Here is a 15,214-nt window from a genome sequence, read left to right on the forward strand (position 1 = left end):
TGTAATAACTTCAGTAGCTTCTTCCTGGCTTCCGTCGGAACCACAACACGATGACCCCAGTGAAGCAAGTTATGCTGCACGGACAGCTCGTTCCGCCTTTTGTGATACCCCCGCATCTCTGTGCATTCCTCCGCAGTGCGTTGTGGCCAACCTTGGATGACGTATCTGCACGCACTTGACAGTACGCCGTCTGACTGCGTGAGGGCTTGAAGCTCTTTTATGGGCACCGCCGGCTCGTCCCACTGGTCTACGACGAGGACGTACTCGGCCGCATCTTCGTCATCCTGCAGCTCCTGTTGAAGAGATTGGGGTAACCGGCTTAGTACATGCGCGTTGAGCATAAATTTTCCCGGCTTGTACTGCAGTTTATACTTGTATGCACCAAGTACTAGCGCCCATCTTTGTATTCTGGCTGCCGCCATGACGGGGGTCTGACGGTCGTGCCTTAACAGGCCCAGCAACGGCTGGTGATCCGTAACCAGAGTGAACTCTCGTCCCAACAGGTAGTCCCTAAACATAGTAACACCAAATATCAAGGCTAACGCCTCGCGCTCGATCTGAGAGTACTTTTTTCGGCAGTTGTCAGCGTTCTCGATCAAAAGCCTACGGGTCGCTCCTCGCCTTCGGTGTGATGAAAAAGTGCAGCACCAACTCCGTATGGGGACGCATCACACTCCAAGAAGAGCTCACGGTTCGGTTCAAAATGAGTGAGTATGGGTGCCACGCACAACGCATTTTTCACCTGGACAAAGGCTTTCTTTTCTTTGGTGCTCCACGTCCACTTAGCGCCCTTTTTCAGCAGTTTGTACAACGGTGCTAGAATGCTAGACAAGTCGGGCATAAACTTGTTATAAAAGGTTACCATGCCCAGAAATGAGCGTAGCTCGCAGACGTTCTGTGGAGAGGGGGCTAGCCTGATAGCATCCACGTTCTTTTCCATGGGATTCAGTCCGTTCGCGTCAATACGGTGACCTAGATATTTACCAGAGGGCTCGCTAACGCGGCACTTATCAGCACGAATCTTAATGCCATGTTCACGGAAGCGCTCGAGCACAGCCATCAGCTTGCGGTTTTGGCTGTCACCCTCTTCCGCTATCATCACGTCATCTAGGTACGCTTGCACCCCAGGCAAGCCCTGTAGGATTGATTCAATCCGCCTTTGAAATATCGCCGGTGCCGAAGCAATCCCAAACGGGAGGCGGTTGAAGCAAAAGAGGCTTTTGTGGGTGTTTATCACGGCCAATTTGCGAGACTCTTCGTCTAGCTGGACCTGGTTGTAGGCGTCGCGCAAATCCGAAATGCTGAACCGCTCCCCCCCCCCCTAATTGCGCAAAAATATCCTCGATAAGAGGCAGCGGGTATTGTTCCAGCTCGCATACTAAGTTCAAAGTAACCTTGAAGTCACCGCAAATGCGAACTGTGCCGTCTTTTTTTAAGACTGGAACAATGGGCGTAGCCCATTCCGAGTGCGTCACTGGTGATATAATGCCAGCTGCCACGAGTCGATCTAATGCCTCTGAAACTTTATCCGACAGAGCGTAGGGTACCTTTCTTGCCTTGAAGAACTTTGGCGTCACTCCAGGCTTGATGTGAAGGCGCACCGGAGGGCCTTTCATGAGTCCTACGCCCTCCGTGCACAGGTCGGAGTAGCGGTCCAACGCAGCAGGCGCAGGCGGAGACTCCGGGCTCGACCCGAGTGGTGGCGAAGCTACGTGGAGTACTGTTGCGCCCTGCTCTTGTAGTTTCTGCAGCAAATCACGACTGCACAGGAGAGGACCTTCGCAGTCCAATACGATTAGGTTGCAATCAACCTCCGCCGATTTGTGGCATACACGCATTGACAGTACTCCGAGTACGGGTAGCTTCTCCAAATAGCACGCCAGCTTTATCTTCGGCTCCTGCAACTTCGGCCATTGATGACGGTGGGCTTTGTAGGTTGCTCTCAGAATGACGCATACGGGCGAGCCGGTATCAACGTCCATCTTCAGCTTTACGCCGTTCTACGTGAACGTTTCTCGAATCGGTGGCACCAATGAATTCTTCGAAGTTACGGACCAAAGTTGCGACGCGCTGCTATTATTGTCGTTGGCTTGGGCTGTTACATTCAACGCGTTGTCGATCCTTTGGCACATGCGTGCCAAGTGCCCTTGTTTTCCACATTTATAACAGTGCCTCCCACACATTGAACAGGTCGCGCGCTTATGATTACGCTTTCCGCAGCACTCGCATGGCTTTCCGTCTTCGTTTTTCTTCTGGCCTCTCGGCACCCAGCGTTGCTCCTTCATTGCCGACACTGTTACCGGGCCGTTTCTCGATTTATTTTCTCCGCATCTAACTCTGCCCTTTCTGCCGCCAACGCAAGTGCCTCTGCTTCTTGTAATGTCAACTCAGGTTTTGCGAGCAGCTGCTTTAGCAAATTTCTTGAGCGTACCCCGCACACGATACGGTCCCTTAACATCCTATCCAGCATGGACGAGAAGTTGCAGTTATGCGCTAGGCGCCGTATGTCCACAATGAATGCGTGAACAGACTCTCCTTCCTGCTGGTTTCGGTGGAAAAACTTGAAGCTTTCTGAAATTTCGTTTGGTCGTGGGCCATAATACTTGCTTAGAACTTTCACTACCGCATCGTAGCCAAGTGCGTTTGGCTTCTGCGGTGCCACTCTACCGCATAGCACATGAATCGTTCGCGACCCAAGTGCGGCTACCAACAGGGCTCTTTTTCCTGACATCGTCAGTGACTTCGTTTGCTTCAAGCCCCGCCGCAGTGGTCTAGTGGCTAAGGTACTCGGCTGCTGACCCGCAGGTCGCGGGTTCGATTCCCGGCTGCGGCGGCTGCATTTCCGATGGAGGCGGAAATGTTGTAGGCCCGTGTACTCAGATTTGGGTGCACGTTAAAGAACCCCAGGTGGTCAAAATTTCCGGAGCCCTCCACTACGGCGTCTCTCATAATCAAATGGTGGTTTTGGGACGTTAAACCCCACAAATCAATCAATCAATCGTTTGCTTCAAAATATGCCTCAACCTTGATGAAGTACGCTTGCCACTTATCTGTGTCGTCGTTGAATTCCGGGGGGCGGTGACTCATGCCTGTCGATGGGGTGGCTGCTTGCCCGCCATCAGGAAGCAGCTGGGTCTCGTTCTTTGTTGAAATACTCGTCGCCACTGTTATAACCGGCCCCGCGGCTGGGCCGCGCCCCGAAATGCGCGAACAGAGTGGCCAGGGCAAAAAGCGAGCGTTTATTGTCCGGCTTGGGTTTTTATAAGAACGAAAGGTAAGGGAAGGGAAAGAGGGAGATAAGATAGAAGGCGCACGTAGACTGGCAGCACTTGTTTAGCGGTGGCGAACAGTTCGTGGCAGAGGAAAAAATCAGTCATTACTTTCTATCCTGTCACCGGTATACGTCATTGCGAAGAAGATTCATAGCACCACTTCTTCGAAACTATGGCCGGGAAATATCCGAATCGATTGTTCCATGATTTGGCGCCCATATTACGGGCTACAGTCACAGGAATGTTTACAATGCCATAGAGAAATTTATCAGTGAGACTAAAAGAATATTGAGCTAAATTCATCATCTGTTTAAATATTTAAATATTATCATTCAGTAATGAAATTTGTTGTATTACCTATCCGTAGCTTATAAGAGTAGTAATGCGAGAAAACTAAAAATATTATTAATAAAAAATTCACTTGATTCACTTGACACTCTGCCAATTCCTTGCATTGGGTAAAAGCCATGAGAAGAGGAAAAGAAGAAGATAAGGCTGCTTCAGGCATTTCTGTAATTTTATAGCTATGTGTCAAGACGAACTGAATATGCTTATATAAATGGCCCAGACATCTTTTTTCTTGCTCATTGGCCATGGTTTTGAACACCTCAGATTACTTTTGTCCAGAAACAACTAGATATAAGATAAATGTGAAAATTCGAGATGTGATTGCAGTGCAATACAAATCAGATCTTAAAATAAAATTCGATGAGACTTTCCCCTCTAAGCCCAGATACAATGCTATAAGGTTCTAAATGGCCGACTGCAGGGAATATCTTCCACACGCAGAAACGAATGTTATAGCCACAGATGCTTTTGTAATTATTGAAAAGTCAGGTGTAGGTATATACTTCCATTCTCTTGACTGGTGTTTTTCATTAGGACTACCAAATTTCACCCTTGTGTTTGTAGCTGAACTGTTGGTCATGGTTCTAGTGCTGCCAAGACTACATTTGAATGCCTATAACGCGATCAAAATCACGAATTTCTTATCAGTATGTATGTCAATTACGGCGTCAACAAGGTCTATGGCCTTAAGGACACTCCCTAGGCTAGTCTCTCCTCAGCTGCAGCTACTGAAATTAGTATGGGCATATGGTGATTGCAGGTTAGAAATAAATGAAATCGCCGACTCTCTAGCAGGAGCAGCATTGGAAAGTTTTGTACTATCAGTCCTTCCGGAAGTGTCCGTGCAGACGCTATGGAAGCAATAACGTCAACAGCAGAATTTACTCACTCAAGATTTTCGTAGAAAATTCATTGGTGTCCTACAGGACAGTTGGAAGCCATAATGACCACATTTCGACGTCGTGTTCCCCCGTAAAATTTCTATTCACATAGAGCTGGTCTGGTGATATTACCATTTTGCAACTTTTGTTCAGAATCAGAAAACAATAGAGCACTATTTTTCATCATGTCGCCTATAAAAATTGCTCAGAAAAAGCCTTTAGTCATACCATTCGCTAGCCTTGGGCTAAACTTCACAAAAAAAACTTTCCTTTTGTGCTTCGGATCTGGGCTTCAGTCACGATAACGTTTTTGATGCAGCTTGTAATTACCTTACTGAAACTAAAATAATTAGGCTTTTGTTAGCATGATCATTATTCCTGCAGAAATATTTCAACATAAACAGGAGCCTTGTTTAACCATGCTACTTCCTATTCAAGGTAATGAATGCATTGTCTGATCTGAGCGAGTGACAAACAATTATTGCACTCCTTTCATTCTACCTAGGGTGCAATATTAGTGAAAGTTGGGCTAGTTGGTGGTTCATGTTTGGGATGTAAAAACAGCGCACAAAATATAGACAGAGACAAAAAAGGACAAGGAAAGCGCAGTGCCGTCTCTTCTTTTGTCCGTGTCTATATTTTTGCGCTGTTTTTACATCCAAGGCTACATAGGGTGTCACTTCTTTTTTTTCTGGTGGGGGGTATCAATATTGAATATGGAAAAAAATCTCACTGCATTAAGTCATCGATTCTTGACCGATTCCCCTGGGTGAGTACGAGCCATGGCTGTAGATTCATCATCATCATCATCACAGAGAAGAGCTGCAGCACGGCAACGCAGAAAAACAGAGCCAGAGTGGCGAGATCACGCAGCTACAGTGAAATGGCAACGCCGGCAATCTGACCGGGGATGGGGGCTCGCGAAGCTGCAGCGGCACGGCAGCGCAGACAGGAGAACTCAGAGGAAGCGAGAACGCGGGAAGCACTGGGAAACACCGAAAGTGGTCGCTACATGAGGTTGGTTGCCCTATTGAATGATTCAAGCGGTATTTTCAATACCGAAGTTTCGGGCACAGTTGCAAAGCTTGTGACCCCTTGTGGTTCGACAATAATCTGACGAAGATTGCTTACATCCAAACCAAACAGACCCACTCCAGTGCTATTGCCCCGCTGCAGCGAGAGTGTGCCGCTCGTAAAGAAGCTTGGAGTGATTACAACGTTTGCTCGTCGGGTGAATATTTCTTGGCGGCAGGCACAGCCCCGACATGGGCCTTGCACACGACTACTGCTACCTAAACAAACCTGTTCAATTACCGCTTTGAACCACGTAGGACTGTTTGAAACATACACGAACGCCTAATATTCCCGGGTTTCACCGACTCTTTATCAATCACTTCATGGATATATGGGGATGCTTTTAACAACCCATTGGCCCACTTTGTGTATTCCGAATATAGCAATAAGCTAAACAGGTAAGGTCCTCCTTGATGTGATGCTGGATCTGTGAAAGTATTTTCAATGTGCGCTACCAATTCATTTGTGAAAAGAGTGCTGTTCCGCAGTGACTGGGCGCTAACACCACCTTTGATTATAACCGAATTTAATCTTTATGAGGATTTTTATTGAAACATCAATCCAATCATACAGGTCAAGCTGATTCCTACTGGTAATGCTCGCAATCAGCAAGAGGTCCCCAGGGCAGACAGGTTCTCCCACAATATGACGTAGCAACAAATCATTACAGTAACAGACAGGAGTGATGCGAAGTCACCAAGGCTGCCATTTTAATCTGTTGGTATTCCACTACTGAGTATAACGTCGCACCCTGTGCGTTTTACTGTCTGATGTGTCCGTGTCTTTTATGCACAATGTTATGCTCAAGATGCTAAGTGTTGGCCCATAGGAAACGGATATTTTTTTTCTGTATTTGCCGGCAGATTTCGTTCAGTGCTGAGGAAGACAGGTGGTTACAGGAGCACCACCCTTATCGAGGCCACGTTAACGAAAGTTACTACTCCACATTACTCTACCAGTATGGTCTGCAGCACCCTAATGACACTAATCTGGCTTCGAAAATTGTGGGATATGAAAAAGAGCGTAAGCACTTTCAAGATGTTTGCTATTGCACCTGCGCAGCAGAGCATTGATTGTAAAACATAAGAAGATGTACAACTGGCTCTCACTCTTTATATATATATATATATATATATATATATATATATATATATATATATATATATATATATATATATATATATATATATATATTTATTTATTTATATATATATATATATATATATATATATATATATATATATATATATATATATATATATATATATATATATATATATATATATATATATATATATATATATATGAAATCTAACAGACAGTAATGCCAAGGAATGTACAGGGGAAGTTATTAGAACCAATGGAATGTAAATAAGAAGAGAAAGAAAAGTGGAGGAAAAAATAACCAGCCGTGAGCAGAAATCGAACCTACGACCTTACAATAACGCGTTCGACGCTCTAACAACTGAACTATCACAGCGGCCTTCCCTCCATCCACTTTTTTTGGGTTTATATGTGAATTTAGAATTAGAAGTAGGAGTGAAGGCCCCGCCGCGGTGGTCTAGTGGCTAAGGTACTCGGCTGCTGACCCGCAGAGCGCGGGTTCAAATCCCGGCTGCGGCGGCTGCATTTCCGATAGAGGCGGAAATGCTGTAGGCCCGTGTGCTCAGATTTGGGTGCACGTTAAAGAACCCCAGGTGGTCTAAATTTCCGGAGCCTTCCACTACGGCGTCTCTTATAATCATGTGGGGGTTTTGGGACGTTAAACCCTACATATCAATCAATCCATCAGAAGTAGGAGTGACAGTCAGCGCCATCTATATGCCAAGCGACGAGTGTGAACCACTCTTTTATGCGCATGTTTGGCGTCACGTAGCACGTGAACTTATTAGGAGCGGGCAGCTGATTACTAGTCCCTCGTATACAACCTAGTGACACCAAGTCTGCCAGTACGAGACGCTCGTTAACGAGGGTGTCGTACTGGTTATTTTTTCATCCACTTTTCCTTCTTCTTATTTACATTCCATTGGCTCTATTAACTTCCTCTATACATTCCTTGGTATTACTGTCTGTTAGATCTCATTAATATTGTGTGAAAACACGGAAAAACGAGCGCTTAGGTGTACACTTCTTTCCCTTATATATATATATATATATATATATATATATATAAAAATATATATATATATATATATACATATATATATATATATATATATATATATATATATATATATATATATATATATATATATATATATATATATATATATATATATATATATATATATATATATATATATATATATATATCGTAATGATCATAATCATCGTACCCTTGGACCGTTGTCCTCCTCGCCATTGTGTGTCATCATCATCCTCATCCTCTTCCTCCAGGCTTTACGCGTTTGTTTTCCGAGCTCGAATAAACGCTGTCCCACCCGAGACTTCTACGAGGTGGAGGTGGATTTTTGGTCCACTGTCCGGCATCATGTCGCAGAACGAGCCTGCCGGCGCTGATGTCATCAACGCTGTTATCAAGACAACGGAAAATGGATGGGCCGAGCTTGCACCCAGACGATGACGATGATAATGACGCAAGGTGGCTATGAAAACTAAGAGACAAGTGGATGATGATTACCATCGTGTATGAATTAAGACGAAGTAAATAAAAAAACGCCACCATATATATATATATATATATATATATATATATATATATATATATATATATACATATATATAGGCAGGCATGGTGGTTGAGTGGCCGTAGCGTTGCATATAGTCTAGTAGATCCTCCGTGAGCGGTCACAACGTGGTTTATTTCGACGTTTCGGCCTAGAGTCTGGCCTTCATCAGGAATAAAGATACAGTTTGTCGGTGCTCAGCTTTATACAATCTCAAATCAGAGGGCAAGGTAAGAGGAAAAAACAAGGAAAAGAAAAAAAGAAAAGAAAAGAAAAGGAAAGAAAAAAAGAAAAAAAAGAGAAAAATAATATACGGTGAACGCCCCTCGGGTGACCCTTCCACTTTTCCCTCCACTCCCCCCATCTCTCTCCCCCCTCTCCCCTTCACCTTTCTGATGTCAGCGGTCTGTGCATGTTTCCGTTCACTAGCGCATTCCTCCCGATCAGACGGTCCCTCCTGGCACTGGCGGTTCGGTGTGGGGCAAAAAAGAGCTTTTCAGGAAGTCCTAAGCCTTTAACTGCTCGGGGTCCCGTAAACAATTCGTCGTAGAAGGACGGGGGCCGCGTATTGTGGCAGAGGCTGGTCAGCGGGCATTTTAGGAAGTTCTAAGCCTTTAACTACTCCGCACCCTGTCAACATTTCGTCGTAAAAATAGGGGTGCCCCGTATTGCGGTAGGCTGTGCAAGCGCGTGCAATGCGAATTCCTGGCCCGCTTCTAAATTACGCGTGTCGTGGGGGCCTCCCGGCTGTGCACATGGTTGCTGTTGGGCATGTCGTGCATGGCACAATTGATTGGGTAGTAAAATAAAACAGAAAACAGACGACAGCTGCACTTAGGAAGAGTAGTTACACTTGCAATTGTTTTAGGTTGTCCAGTGCCCTTCGCAGCTGCAGTGCCGTGAACTCAGTTACTATTTTCATCGTTGCCGTTATTGTTTTCTAATGCTTTAATTGCTGCAAGTGTACCAGGATTCTCATTTATTCCTCTATCGAGGGTGTTAAATCGGTGGATAAGGTATGACTCTCGTTGTTCACGTTCTCGATTTGATTTAAATCCCGTCTCTAAGAGCGTTACTGATAGTTTGTCGAATGCATGGTCGGGAAGATTGAGATGTTTTGATAGAGGTAGACTTGGGGCTGATTTCGCATGGGCTCTGTGATTATTGAAGCGAATCCTAAATGGTGTTTCTGTTTGTCCGATGTACTGCATACCACACACGTTGCATTCGAGTAGGTACACCACATTAGAAGAATCGCATGTTAGGTTTCCTCGTATGTTAATCGAAAACTTGGATTGCGTGCTGGTTGCTTTGTCTGTTTTTCGCATCGCCTTACATACAAGACATCGTGGCTTTAAGCAAGGGCGGCATGAATTATTGGGGGGTGATGTGTTAATTTGGGAGTGGACAAGGGTGTCTTTGAGGTTACGTGGTCGTCGGTAAACGACGCCTGGAGCGGATGGGAATGCGCGTTTCAGACGTTCACTTTGTTCCAGAATGTTGTAATGTCGTTTAAGGATTTTGTTTACATTGGGGAAGTTTGTGCTGTAAGTCAAGCAGAGGTTTGTTCGTTGTGGGTCTTCTCGTGGTGGTCGCTTCATAAGTAAGTCTTCACACTTTAGTTTTCCCGCTTTTTGAACAGCGTCATTAATTACATGTGGGGGGTATTTTTGTTGCTCGAGCATAAGTTTTAGCCTTTGTGAGCTCGTGTCAAAGTCAGCGTCTCTAGAGCAGATTCGCTTAAACCGGTGAGCCTGGCTGTATGGAATACTGTTTTTACAGTGGCGTGGGTGATCGCTTTGGTAATGAAGGTATTGTTGTCGATCCGTTGGTTTGCGATATAGGGTTGTAGAGAGCTTCTCTTCTTCTATCGTTATGGTAACATCAAGAAAATTTACGGTAACTTGCGAGTATGTGTGTGTGAAGTGTATGTTCGGGTGTACAGCATTGTAAGTGTCTATAAAGCTGAGAAGTTCGTCCTCGCTGTGGGTCCAAATAAGAAAGATGTCGTCTATGTATATCTTCTGTATAACATTGGTTTCAAGGAACTTTGTGCAAGAAATTCAGATTCTAGCTTTCCCATAAATATGTTGGCATAATTAGGTGCCATTTTGGTGCCCATAGCGGTCCCGCTGATTTGTCGAAAATACTCTTGGTTAAACTCGAATGAATTTAATTCGAGGACCATCCTCGTCAATGTTGCAATGGCAGAGAAATCTGGGGTGTTAGATTGTCTATGGTTTGTGTACATGTTTCTTAGTGCAGCTATGCCGTCATCGTGAGGAATATTTGTATATAATGAAGAGACATCAAGGGTAACCAAGTACGAGTTTTTCGGCACACAGATACCCGCAATGTCTCGAAGAAAATGTGTGGTGTCTTTTATGTACGACGCGAGGGTGCATGGAATGTGGCTTATTAGTTTGTCCACGTACCCTGATATGGGTTCAGTTATTGTACCGATGCCTGATATGATTGGTCGACCTGGGTTACCGGGTTTATGAATTTTTGGGAGGATGTAGAAGCGACCTGGACGAGGGTATGCTGCTTGCATCAGTTTGTGGTCAGTGTTGGTTATCTTTTCTGCGTCCAACAGTTTCTTTAGTTCTGTTGATACGATACGTTTGTATTCGTCTGTCGGATCACCTGGGAGGCGTTCGTAAAATCTTGAGTCGTCTAGTTGGCGGTATGCTTCTTGTAGGTAGTTGGTTGTATTAAGGACTACAATTGCTCCTCCTTTGTCAGCGGGTTTTATTGTTATGTCTGTCCTAGATGCCAAATTTTTCATGCTTATTTTTTCAGATTTGGTCAAGTTTTCTCGGTTTCCTTTCTGTCTGTGGTATTCGTGTACTATATCTTTCTGTACTGCGGTGATATAAAGGTCCAAGCACTTGTCTCGATTACTGTTCGGTGTCCAATCATTTGATTTACGACGGTGAATTGTTTTGTGGTTAGAAGGCCTATCTAAGAAATATTCGCGCAACCTTAAGCTTCGAGCGAAGTTGTCGAGGTCTCGGAGTAAGTGGAATTCATCGAAAAATTTTGTGGTCGGGCAGAAGCTTAGTCCCTTAGATAGCAGTTTTACTTCGTCAGGTGACAAGCTCGTGTCCGATAAGTTTACAACCACAGTGTCACACGGTGTGTTCCTAGATGGGTGCTCGTTTGTACCATTAGTGTTTTCCTGGGTGGTGGTGTTGTAATGATAAGGCACTGTATCAGGGAACGCGGGTTTGGGCACATGGTCTCTTTCGAGTTTATGAAGTTTTGTGGCCCTGATGGCTTGGTATTTATTCTGCTCAAATTCTGTTAATCGCGTGATTTCTTCGTTCGATAAAGTGTTGTGGCGGAGAATGGTGTTGGTCATAGCGACCAGTTTCTTTACCTGCTTGTCACTATGATTAAGAGCAATTTCTGTTAATTTAAGGGATGCCTCAAGGAGGACGTTTTTCCATGTTATTTGGTCGTGTTTATCTAGATTTGTAGCGGCTGGTGTGAGGGAGAGTGTCATACCCTTGGGGGCTATTCTAGCACGAAGGTACACTTGCAATGTTGATTTATGCATTTCATGTCTAATTCGTTTGTCAGCAAGTTTTCGTACTTTAAGGAAAGTGGCACTGCAACTGGGAAGTGATGAGCTGGACTTACATTTCAGAAGTCAATCTTCTTTTGGGTGCGGGGATGGCACTGATGAGGTGCGCAGGTTGTAGTTATGTCCGGCAGGCCTTCGTCGTTGTGGGGAGAATTTCGGCGTTGGGCTCCCGGCGAACGTGTTCGTTGGCAGTTCCGGGGTCCGTAATAGGGGGACGCGGTTTCGTAGTTCGGCAGGCTTCCCTTTGAGGAGTGGTGTAGTGGTGCTGTCGTGTAGTGCTTCTGGTCTCGACATCCGCAATGGAGGGACGCGTGTTGGCTGTTCTGCAGACTTCCCCCCTAGTAGTGGTGCGCTGTTGATGATGGTGAGGGGGTGCTTGAGGCTCGCGGGAGTCACAGTTTCGTTGATCGTCGGGAACTCATCTGTGGTGTTGGGTGGGCGTGGGGCTCCTGGTGTATGTTGATATGCAGAAGTCTTCTCGTGGGTGTCTTGTTGTGTTGAACGTATATTCACGGGAGCTGCTGGTTGAGTCGACCACCCCGTTGTAGATTCAAGATCTCCACGACCGAGTGCTTTCTTGAGGGTTTCGGCAATCAAAGCGACACCCATAAAACTCGGATGAAGCCCATCCGCAGCAAGAAAGCGTCTTGGTGGCAACTGCTCGAATTGGTAGTCGATGTATGACACCTTGCTGGGTCTCCGGCAGTAGGCCTTGACTGTCTCGTTGAATTGACGAGCGTCCCGGTTGAAGCGGTGCACGAATTGTTCGTTCGATCGTTGCAGGTGTAGGTTGAGGTACCGGGGCAACACGCATGAGACAACGAGCCTTTCGAGTTCCTGGCGTGTCCGAAGCGTGTTGTTCACTAGGCGGCGAAGGCGGCGTAGCGATTCGTCTAGTCCGTACGACGCCAGCTCACTCGTACCGACGTGAAAAACGAGCGTGGTCACAGATCGTGGTATGCCAGCAAGCTCTTTCTCGATGTCGAATGTAGAGGCTCCGCGGATGGAAATGATTGCAGGTGTCGTCTTCTCATGTGGGTTGAAATGCCGATGTAAATACCTTGTTTGCGAGTTTCCGATGATGGCTGTAGTTGGTGCATGTTTAGGGAAATTCCGTGAGACCTGCTCGACTGGAGGTGCGCCTGTGGCCGGTCTTGTGTAGGCAGGCATGGTGGTTGAGTGGCCGTAGCGTTGCATATAGTCTAGTAGATCCTCCGTGAGCGGTCACAACGTGGTTTATTTCGACGTTTCGGCCTAGAGTCTGGCCTTCATCAGGAATAAAGATACAGTTTGTCGGTGCTCAGCTTTATACAATCTCAAATCAGAGGGCAAGGTAAGAGGAAAAAAAAAGGAAAAGAAAAAAAGAAAAGAAAAGAAAAGGAAAGAAAAAAAGAAAAAAAAGAGAAAAATAATATACGGTGAACGCCCCTCGGGTGCCCCCCTTCCACTTTTCCCTCCACTCCCCCCATCTCTCTCCCCCCTCTCCCCTTCACCTTTCTGATGTCAGCGGTCTGTGTATGTTTCCGTTCACTAGCGCATTCCTCCCGATCAGACGGTCCCTCCTGGCACTGGCGGTTCGGTGTGGGGCAAAAAAGAGCTTTTCAGGAAGTCCTAAGCCTTTAACTGCTCGGGGTCCCGTAAACAATTCGTCGTAGAAGGACGGGGGCCGCGTATTGTGGCAGAGGCTGGTCAGCGGGCATTTTAGGAAGTTCTAAGCCTTTAACTACTCCGCACCCTGTCAACATTTCGTCGTAAAAATAGGGGTGCCCCGTATTGCGGTAGGCTGTGCAAGCGCGTGCAATGCGAATTCCTGGCCCGCTTCTAAATTACGCGTGTCGTGGGGGCCTCCCGGCTGTGCACATGGTTGCTGTTGGGCATGTCGTGCATGGCACAATTGATTGGGTAGTAAAATAAAACAGAAAACAGACGACAGCTGCACTTAGGAAGAGTAGTTACACTTGGAATTGTTTTAGGTTGTCCAGTGCCCTTCGCAGCTGCAGTGCCGTGAAGTCAGTTACTATTTTCATCGTTGCCGTTATTGTTTTCTAATGCTTTAATTGCTGCAAGTGTACCAGGATTCTCATTTATTCCTCTATCGAGGGTGTTAAATCGGTGGATAAGGTATGACTCTCGTTGTTCACGTTCTCGATTTGATTTAAATCCCGTCTCTAAGAGCGTTACTGATAGTTTGTCGAATGCATGGTCGGGAAGATTGAGATGTTTTGATAGAGGTAGACTTGGGGCTGATTTCGCATGGGCTCTGTGATTATTGAAGCGAATCCTAAATGGTGTTTCTGTTCTTCCGATGTACTGCATACCACACACGTTGCATTCGAGTAGGTACACCACATTAGAAGAATCGCATGTTAGGTTTCCTCGTATGTTAATCGAAAACTTGGATTGCGTGCTGGTTGCTTTGTCTGTTTTTCGCATCGCCTTACATACAAGACATCGTGGCTTTAAGCAAGGGCGGCATGAATTATTGGGGGGTGATGTGTTAATTTGGGAGTGGACAAGGGTGTCTTTGAGGTTACGTGGTCGTCGGTAAACGACGCCTGGAGCGGATGGGAATGCGCGTTTCAGACGTTCACTTTGTTCCAGAATGTTGTAATGTCGTTTAAGGATTTTGTTTACATTGGGGAAGTTTGTGCTGTAAGTCAAGCAGAGGTTTGTTCGTTGTGGGTCTTCTCGTGGTGGTCGCTTCATAAGTAAGTCTTCACGCTTTAGTTTTCCCGCTTTTTGAACAGCGTCATTAATTACATGTGGGGGGTATTTTTGTTGCTCGAGCATAAGTTTTAGCCTTTGTGAGCTCGTGTCAAAGTCAGCGTCTCTAGAGCAGATTCGCTTAAACCGGTGAGCCTGGCTGTATGGAATACTGTTTTTACAGTGGCGTGGGTGATCGCTTTGGTAATGAAGGTATTGTTGTCGATCCGTTGGTTTGCGATATAGGGTTGTATATATATAGGAGAAGTTATCGGAATGGTAAACGTACATCAAGGGAAGAGAAGAGACAGAACTTAGCCGATGTCGTAATTTTATTTGGTCTCAATCGGTGGACCAATATTCGTGAGGCTTTGCCAACAAGTCACTAGTTCGTCGCAAACCGTGACGGATACCAGTTCATCGATCGCAACCGTGGGAAATGAAATTAAGTGCACCGCTACATTGCGTCTCTTTTCTCTTCTTTTCTTCCCTCTCTCTTTCTCTCTCCCCATCTCTCTCTCTATGTATATATATATATATGTGTATATATATATATATATATATATATATATATATATATATATATATATATATATATATATATATATATATATATATATATATATATATATATATATATATATATATATATATATATAT

The sequence above is a fragment of the Rhipicephalus microplus genome, chromosome 3, assembly GCF_043290135.1.
Source record: "Rhipicephalus microplus isolate Deutch F79 chromosome 3, USDA_Rmic, whole genome shotgun sequence".
In the NCBI taxonomy this organism is placed as follows: Eukaryota; Metazoa; Arthropoda; class Arachnida; order Ixodida; family Ixodidae; genus Rhipicephalus; species Rhipicephalus microplus.